A 10,736-nucleotide genomic window follows, 5' to 3' on the forward strand; every position below is an offset into this window, starting at 1 on the left:
ATACTGCAGCATACAAAGAAATGCAGGATATATCTGCAACGATTTTGAAAACCAAATGTGATCATTGCATAACCGGTAGCTTACATAACTGATGCGAGTTGAAGCTTCACTTTGAATGACAACAAAGGTTTACCTTGAATCTTGAAAAACCGCTGCGTTGTATTGGCGTTGTTTACTTTGAAGATTTATTATCTGGGTAAAGTATAGTTCATTTGCCAATAATAATAAAACGTTTTATATGTACAATCTATTATACAACAAAGAAAAATTTACGGCCCGGTGATGTGAACGAATATTATTATTTTTTTAATTTATTTAATCCATATTTTTAACATAACTACGATATATAGATTTATGATAATTTTATTTTGTTTTTGTTGTTTTTTGTAATTTAGCGTTTATGATTTAAACATGTACCGCATTTTAAATTGAGAGGGTAATATTCAAATAACAATTGGTGAATATCTTAACATACATAGTCGTATCTAAAATAAACTTCGATAGACGGAGACAAAATGCTGGTACTTGTTAGAAATCAACGTGAGCTTTCTATTTATACTATTTACTGCATCCACATCCGAATTTAAGCCAGTTTCGATATCTGAACGAGATTACCGATTTGGGATTTTATTCTCGAAATAGTTTTTGACTTTACTTATTTGTACTTGTCCATTTTATTTTGTGGAGACGTTAATCATATGAAATATTGACCACATGATAGTATGTGGTCATCACTGATAATAGATAGTGGGAAGGCAAGAAATCGTGACCATTTCTTACATAACCAATACATTAAAAACCTTAGGAACCATCTATGTATCTTGTATATGTTTGTAGTTACTCTGGAATCTCTCCCTCAGCCATCTTCAAACCGCAACATAACAATACTCAGTATTTCTGCTTCACGGTAGAATACAAAATGACGAACGGGTGATACCTACCAGACAGACTTGCACAAGAACCTACCACCAAGTGATTTGTAATATCTGACCTAGTGACTACAGCTATTACAGAATTGCCGCATTGCATAAAATATGTACGTAGTCTTTATTTTCTTACTTTTTTAAGGCAGTCATTTTAAATTATTAATTGCATATGAACACGATACTCGTGTTTCCTAAAAGATAGGAAGACATTATAAATGCTAGGAGGCTAACGTGAATTTATTAAACTTTTCCTATTATAGACTTCGTTCTTCATAGATACCTGCCCAAGAAAGAATGTATTTCGGATAAAAACTTTTATCCATAAAGTATTGTTTCGATGTATAACATACTTTTTTCGTGTATTTCAACTTTAGTACAAGAAAATAATAATACAGACTCTGTACTTGTAGAGATATAAATATTAAAAAATAAAATCTTTATTTCATCAGTTAAATATAATTATTTCAGTCGTAAATCTTTAGGTTGTAACAAAAAATCTGATGCAAATGATGATGCTTTAATTGTTAACATGATACAAGGCTTTGTTAGTACGCGAGACACCCTAAACCGTTGAAGTGAAGAGAATAAGCTAAAACGCCACAAACATTTTCTTTTATTTTTCTTTTTTTATTTTATATCAAATCTTTTTGGTAGTTGGTGACGTTTTGTTGATAAGCGATGATGGTGGAGCCGACGTTGATTCAGCAAATATGCATGTCGACAAATGTTTTCTTGTCTTTGAATGTAGAACCCCAGGCGCCGTAATTTTTCTGCTCCGGCTTTTTCTTTTCTTGAATAGTTGACTGGCTAGCTGTGGGTTTTCTGAAAAACAAAATGCATTTATTATAAGTGATATACTTTCGCTTAAAAAAAAACGAATGTGTCATCTTTAAAATTACGCAACGGATTGTGATGCATTATTTTAATAGAGAAATTGATTCGAGAGGAAGGTTTTTTGCATATAATACATGGACAACAAAGAAAAAAAAACAACGATAGTTTTAGAATTTTCTAATGTGATGCCGTAAATAAACACACCTTTTGTAGTAGTTGTAGTAGCTGTTCAACCCAATTATCTAAGTACACATTGGCATACTGTGAGTCTAATAATACATACGTCTTATCTGTCATTGTTCTTGTATTGGTATTTTGTGTGTGGGCGACAGACCAAAGTCTGACGTGACAGGTGGTTTGAATGAAAGATTTGATAATAATAAACATAGTGACAACATGAAATTTAACCGGCCCTTTACCTTGCACTTACTATGTTTATAAATGAACAAAAAAAGAAATAACTTTGAATTACTTGATTACAGTACAGTACAGTAACAGCCTGTAAATTTCCCAATGCGGGTTGGTTGAATGCACACGTGGCAGAATTTGGATGAAATTAGACACATGCAGGTTTCCTCACGATGTTTTCCTTCACCGCCGAGCAAGAGATGAATTATAAACATAAATTAAGCACATATATATAGTGGTGCTTGCCTGGGTTTGAATCCGAAATCATCGGTTAAGATGCACGCGTTCTAACCACTGGACAATCTCAGCTCACTGGGCCATAACAGCTTAATTATTTTGAGTACTCTAATAAAAATTATATTTAAAACCTGACGTGTCCCTGTTTGAGTACATGCTGTGGCGCTATCAAAATCAAAACATACTTTGATTACTTTACAAACAATATAGAATCGATATTTAACAGAATTGTAACAAACTTGAAGCTACCATCGGTTCGGAATCTTGATTCCATCGAGAAAGACTATAATAATTGTCCAATTAATTGAGCTAATTTATAATATACACGATACTATTTATTTCATATATACTATTATAATGTAACAATAAAATAAAACATATATTTTAATTACAATTAGTACAAATAATATCTTACTTGATTGGAGCAGATACATCGAATTGCTTGCAAGCATATGTAGCCTTAGTGGCAGTTTTGCATTCATCGCCGCGGGCCATCTTGTCGACCGTGTTTTAGTGGGAGATGATGATGATGATGAGTGAAGATGCTACGACGAGTAGTCTACGGTACGTGCTGAATGTGAGTTAGTACTGCGTGCTCCAAACGGTTCCCGGTATTAGCCCGACGACTTCCTTTTCGGGTGCACAGATTTTTAGCGAGCCTGAAAAAAGAAGCAAATATAATGTCATTAATATAAATTAAATTGTGAAACCTTTTTTGTAAAATAAGTAAGAAACTGGGTGGTCCTCACAGTACCTATCCCCCCATTGTTGTCAATCAACCAACAACTTTGGGAACTAAGATGTTCCTTGTGTTCTAGCTCACTCACCATTAAAATCGAATCCCAGTATTAAGTAGCTTTTTGTCGGTGAAATATGTGATGAGAGGATTAAACCTACTATACATGCAGTAAGTCGTACAACAACAGATAAGTTATAAAAAAATTGAAACTTTGTACAGTTCTTTGAGAGTTTGAGTTATAACGGAAAATTAAGAAAAAATAAAAATGTATAAATAAATAAAATTTAAAAATGTCATATCAATAAATATGAGTTAAAATAATTTATACTGCTTAATATAAACATAACTATTATTTCCTTGATGCAAAATATTTGCATAAATTTATAATGTAATATAATATTTATCTTATTATTTAACATAAAAAAATCTAAGAATAAGAAATAATTCAATTTGTAAACCTATAACTTAAATAATAACCGTTAGACAATATTTTAAACCAACTAATGAAATATGAATATTAAATCGTATATACTAGTAGTTGAAATACAAATTAAAATCAAGATCCCTAACAGGACAAAGAAATTAACTTTAATTGTAAACACGTTATTAACATATTAAAATGTTTATAACTGGTAACATTAGAAGTCGTCCTGGGTTGTTGTTTTCTTAAAATAATTTATATTACACTAAGTTCATTATGTAATATAAAAGGCTAATATGTGCATAAACTTATTATACGCATAATATTAACATAAATGCGACAACAATAAGGTCCAGTGAGTTGTTAAACTGGATAAACAGCCTGATGCAATAGTATGCTATGATGCCATCACCCTCATTTCAATATTGTTTATAAGGGTTACCATGCTTTGCATTTATATTACGTTAATAAAAATATTAGAAATTATTATTCTGAGACATTTGTTTATTATAACTATTCTTCCTGCTTTGTTGTTAATTATTAATTAATTTACTTTACCATTTCATACAACAAATGCAACATAATTACGCAAAATTTTATTTTATACAATAAAAATACTGTCCTAAGCTATTATATATTTTATTATTCACTTAATTCATTTAATCGGACTCCATATAAAATGAAATATATCCTTAAAACGAAGAGTAATTTCTTTTCATATAAATGTCCGCAACTCCGTTTAGAATATTCATTTTGACATGTCGCAGTCATATTGGAAAAATGGCGGCCAAAAATAAGTTGTACAAGCTTTTTATGATTCAAATGACTAAGGTTAATATAATCACCTGTATAATTACTGAATTTTAAAACAGTATAATCCGAACCATTAAGCAAAACTGTGCATACACTGTTGCTAACTATAATTTTGTTATACAGCTTAAAACTTATTAAGCATCCAATAAACTTAATATTAAGTGAGAATATTACAGGTAAGTTTGATGTGAACTACGCAGAATTGATATTTAGTTTTAATATATTACTTTCTAACGTGATCATTCCACGAGAAACACAAAAATATATCTTTCGTCGAGATCTCGAGCATCTTTTGAGTTGTACAAGTCATGTCTACTGTGACATTCATAACACTTTCATTTAGGTCAGAAGTCTATATCTGTACAACTTATTTTTAAATATATTTACAGTAAAACTTTTACTTTAAATGAGATACTAACAAAAGCAATATGATCCGTATTAAAATAAAATTCGTTATTTCGACATATGTTCGATCATCGTATCAGTTGCTGTTATTATATATATTTTTTAATAAAACTGGAACCGATTTGTATAACCAGCGGTTACCTTTGCCCACACATATTACACCGCATGCTAGGTGATCAAAAAGGATTATATACACATTGCGCATATAATTACTAACTCATCTTTTAAAAAGGGATTAGACTTGTCCAAAGCCCTTTATCAATAAATGTGAACTATAGAACTAACATAATAATTACAGATATAATAATAATATAATTAGTATAAACGTGCTATGCTTAAGATTCTCTTTGCGTGGAAGCTTAAAACTGAAAACATTTAAATTTTGATGTAATTATAGTATGGCCTCTCTATATTTTACTAAATCTTTAGTCTCTTTTAACAAGTTATACACTTAGATTCGTTAATTTAAGCCGTTTCTACTATAATATCATATTCATTTAATAATTAATATACAAGTATCTTAAAAAGTAGGTTCGTTGTAACGGATGTCCCGGTATTTATTAATAATATATACAATTTCTACGACTCATCGTGAGAACTAGTTTTAATATAAATTCATAAATATTGTCAAGTATCAAAATACTATGTTGAAAGACACGTGATACGTGCATGTCACGCGATAGCAACAAACCAGTTCAAACCAGATTTCAAATTTTCGTCTATAGCTTGTATAATGTATATGTACGTCTGACATTTACCAGTTTACCAAACATAACTAAATAACTTAAAACGACAAATAACCCCACAATACAAAATCACAACAATATAAAAATCCTTATAATTATCACAATTTAAAATATTATTTCTAAAACATAAAAAAGTGGTTAGGAAAATATGTATCAAAAATACATTCAATAATTTTCGTAAATTTTACATGAATCAAACTTTAAAGCTCCTAGTATACTTTTAGAAAGATAGAGCCAGATTTAATTGCCGTGTCTATGACATGTATTTATCTGCATGAAATATTTTACGTCTATTAAAAAAAAATGATCGTATTTTTTTTAAAAGTTCATTGACTATTCAGATGTCAGTTATGTCACGCGAGAGTAAGGTGAATCGCACGCGGCGCCCGCGTGCTCACCTAGAAAACATCGCTTTGATTTAAACGTTCCTTGTAAACACTAACCGGTTTTAAAATACATAAATTAAGACAATATTCTATTATTCATCTACTAGATATTACTAATAAATATCAAAATAATCTTATAAAAATGTGGCAAATTAATTTTAAATCATCAGTTACAATATTTATATTATTAAAATGAGCATTTTATTTCATTCATATCACTTTATTTTCTATTTGTCGTAACAGCCTATTTCTTATACTTGACAGAAAATATTTTGTGTTGCTTGTTGAAATTATGTATTTAACCAATGTACATATTTATAAAAAAAACAATTAGGTAATTCACATATATATATTCAAAACGTTAATGAAAATATTAAACTATATAAAGGGAATCTTTCCTGGTTCCAAATATCTGGGTTGTAAATCCCTTAGTTACAAAGCAAAAATATTAGTTGCTTCTTTAAAAATGGCTAAGGAAACCAATTAAATAAGCCAAAACTTGGCTAACTATTTTTATATCAACCACCTAAGTACCTAAATGAATATAGTATGTACAGTTTTGTATAGTTGGCAAAAATCTAGTAACATTAAATTTTAAAGAAACGAGTTAGCGAAAATCTAAAATGCTTAGAATATAAATTAGTTGAGAAACTTGGATCAAATTTTAAAACTTAATTAATAAGATTTTCGTGTCGATGACAAAAGACAAAAGAGCAGAAAAGACTGTCGTATTTATATAATAAAAAAAAGAATAATTAAATCAAGAAACTTCATATCATTATTATGTACCAAACATTTTAGAAGAATTTCGTAATATTGGCAAAAATTTTGTTACAAAGGAAAACTTTTTTCAGCCTCTGTTTAATGTGAATAAATTAGTCAAATTAATGAGTAAAAATATAAGTATATTTTTTTTTATTTTATCAAAATCATTTTATCTTTATGAAATCACCACAGCAATTCCTCCTATTCGAGAGGTGCCTCTTTTCAAATATATAATTCGCCTTCCAATTGAAGTTCATGGACTCGAATTCAAACTGGCATTGCTGAATTTTTATGTACTTGATTAGTCATCGTGAGAAAACCTACACCTGCCGGATGAACTTATGCTAGAGAGCAACGGAGCAACGTGGTAGAATGACACCGAAACCGTCTCCTACAAGAGAGAAGGCTTTTGTTCAGAGGCCATGTGACACTACTACGTTTTAACTTTATTTTACTTTGTCGTTTCGTCTGATTTGCGATTTAAAATGGAAAGTTAAAATTATAGTTACGTTATTGTGATATTTATTATCTTTGATTTATAAATACATTTTAATACAAATTATTTTATTAATCTTTCATGCAAAATATTCTAATTATCGAACTTTTGTTGTCTCACAACGTAACTTTCAAGTTTAACCCTAAACAAGACTTTTGTCTGTAAATGTAAATGAATCCATCTTTACCAAAAAACAAGTTTAGTAGAGAACGGCCGTGACAGACAGACAATCAAATCATCACTACATTTTAAAACAAGGTTGTTTACTTCTTATTCCAAAAAATATGTTTTGAAGGTTCTTATCGGGCTTAGCTTTACATCGATGTATTTTAAATATTATTGAGTTTGTTACGCATTTATGTAAACAGATAGATGATTCAGAAAACCATACCATAATCTACGCTAGGGGAAGTCCTATAATTTTTTACTATGAATGTTTAGTTACCAATTATATTCCGATTCTTATATCGGTAACTTATTTATATCGATCGACCTCTGTTGTAAATCGGATCAACTTCGACCGGACCTCTAAGATTTTTGTGTTAGTGTAATGAATGTTACTTTAGCTTCCTGCCCTTATCCCAATTTATTTGAGGTCGGCGCAGCATGTCTTCTTCTTCCACATTTCCCTGTCTGACGTCATCTCACAAGTAAAATTATTTTCAGCCATATCTTTCACACAATCCATCCATCGTTTCTTTGGTCGTCCCCTTCCTTTATATCAACCCACGTTAACGCTGTTTTGATTTAACAAATAATTCAAATAATAATTTGTATCGATTTGTCTAACATGAAAAATACAAGTCGTAGTTGACGTAGGCGTCTATTTGTAATAAGAACAAAAGAGCTATAATCGTTATAAACATACTTAAAGCTATAGAAACTTCGAATTAAAAGATGAAGGTTAAATTTCCACCAAAATTATTACGGAAAATATAAGACATCTATGACTCAATTCTAATTTTATATTATTTGCTGTCTAAAGTATGCAAAATTTGCAACTAAACATGTATCTGGTACTGGTTAATTAGACAGCATTGGTTCATTAATAAGTTTACTTTCAGTTTAAGACTAATATATGACCTGCTTTATCCACAACTTCGATCATTGAGTGTAAACGATTTTAAACTATCCCCTAAGGATGCTGTCAATTATCTTGAACTATATATTTCATTCCCCGAGATAAAAATGTTTATTAATGAGTGACAAACTATGTCAGGTAACAATTAGCCTGATCCATAAATGATCTTTAACAAAATCTAATCAAGACAGTAATTATTTACATGTTAACAATATAATCTCTTGTAATTAATCTTTTCGTATTTTTTCTTGTCTATGGTACAAGTTGATAAGGTACAGAATTATACAAATAAGTATTTATATTCTAAGTAGTATCTTGTTTTAGAAAGCTCATATTAAAACATTTGTACTAAATTTACAAGAATGTTACCATCATAAAAATATATTTTTTTAATTTTACATTTAACTCAACTAACCTTGGTAAAAATTTGTCGGTTATCGCGAATTTTCTCTTCAATTTTGTCATTGACACATAAATTTTTCTAATAAAATTTATAAAACAACACTGAATAAACAGAATTTAGCGGCCGAATTAAATGGGAACACGTTCCGAACTGTGACCGGTTGTATCGAGCCTGCATTTATGTACGAGTACATCGGATCTGGTTCTCATACTGGTTTCCTGACGTCACACTCAGTCCTACCTATAGTCCTACCAATCTTCGTTCACATAAACTTTGAAATATAATTAGTTGACTGTTGGAAGATTTTTACATAACATTTAAAAAAACAGTCCTTTTTATTTTTAGCTTAAGTAAATAATTTGTCAAAATACTGATTTTAATTGTGAAATCTATCGTTTTCTTTGACATGCTTAACCGAGGTTTCAACGAATAATCATTGGTGTCATCCACCAGGGGATGGACATTTTCGCATTACATAGTCTGTCTCGTTTAAAGATTTCAGTTATGCTTTTTCTCCACGTTTCTCTCAATATTAAAATAAAATGGGTTCCTGCAACTATCGACGTTCTTTTATACAGCTCCGTGGAATTAGGCATGATGATGACAGTAGATATGACGAACTAGCATTATTTCCCTGGAAACGAGGATAGTTCCTAGTAAGGGTAGCTACACACATTCTCACGACCGCTTCTCATATCAAAGAAACAATGTTAAAAGCTGGAGCCGCCGAGGAAAAAGCTGAAGATAATAAACGATCCAAACATTCGTCTCTCATTTCAAATGATGAATTTGTCCCATTTGTAGTTGAAATACATGGACCTTGGAGAAGAAGGGCATAAAACTACATTAAAAGTTTAACACCTTGCCTTCTTGCCTTCAATAGTGACAGGAGGGCTGGTTCATTTTTTGGCTAAAGCAACGCATTAATAAAACCGATTATTTGATATTCACTGTTATAAATGAATCCCAGCTCCTAAAAAACAACAATTATCATTAAATTATAGAAGTGCTATGGAAAATAACCTTTAATGTATTCAACTTCAAACGTGTCTCGAGTCACGTATTTATATTATTATATTATATCTTAACAGAATAACAAATCGATTATGTTCCAAGTTACAAAATGCAAAAGATCTGTAAAACATGGAATATATGTATGGCAATTAGCCATTTTTTTTTAAGAATGTGTATTATTTATTACGTTCTAACCTTGTTACCAATGAAAAAAACTTAAGAACATTTTCTATTTTTAAGTTAATTTTACTATAAAGAATAACAGTTATATGTATTAATTTCAATATGCTTAGCTGTTATGGTTCAGTTAGTATAAAATAGAGACACTGAAAGCCAACTCTCCACAACATATAGTTCTATACAAATGAACGATTCGCATGTTTAATCCAAACTACTACTTGCTACAACTAGTTACTGAGTTTTAAGCCGAAATGGCCCAGTGATTAGAACGCGTGCATCTTAACCGATGGTTACGGGTTCAAATCCTAGCAAGTACTACTGAATATTCATGTGCTAAATTTGTCTTTATAATTCATCTCGTGCTGGGCGATGAAGGAAAACATCGCGAAGAAACCGGTATGTGTCTAATTTTATAGAAATTCTACTACATGTGTATTCAACCAACCCGCATTGGAACAGCGCTGTGGCCTTACTTTCTCGTCAAAGGGAGAGGAGTCCTTAACCCAGCGGTGGGAAATTTATAGACTGCTGTTGCTGTTGCTGTTAGTTATTGAACCAACGAAGCGGTCAATATATAATACTTAATTTTTTAAACATTAAAATGAACAAACTATAATAAATATACAATAACAAGTATCCGTTCATAATCATTACTAAATAGTAGAAAACAAAGTGGCTTCCCTCTGTATGTATATGTTGTATGTTTCAAGTAATTAATACCATCAAAACGTAAATGTGAAATGAGAGCCAAGTTCAATATTATAATATAGGCCTTGCGTGTTGACTTCAACGACAAAAGAAATGATATCAAATGGATGCCAAGTCCAGTGGTCACTCCTGAAATTTATTTATAACTACATATAATATCATTTTCCCTACAAC

The 10,736-nt window shown here is 30.5% G+C and overlaps 1 long non-coding RNA gene across 1 annotated transcript; it reads right to left on the reverse strand.

Annotated features, from left to right (window-relative positions):
• Positions 1-1,429: 1,429 nt before the first annotated feature.
• LOC124543785 lies at positions 1,430-8,867 on the reverse strand. Its single transcript, XR_006967494.1, has 3 exons — positions 8,673-8,867; positions 2,821-3,064; positions 1,430-1,748 (listed from the first exon to the last, which is right to left on the reverse strand). It is a non-coding gene; the product is annotated as an uncharacterized LOC124543785 (long non-coding RNA).
• Positions 8,868-10,736: the final 1,869 nt, after the last annotated feature.

Source organism: Vanessa cardui, chromosome 3, assembly GCF_905220365.1.
Source record: "Vanessa cardui chromosome 3, ilVanCard2.1, whole genome shotgun sequence".
Classification (NCBI taxonomy): domain Eukaryota; kingdom Metazoa; phylum Arthropoda; class Insecta; order Lepidoptera; family Nymphalidae; genus Vanessa; species Vanessa cardui.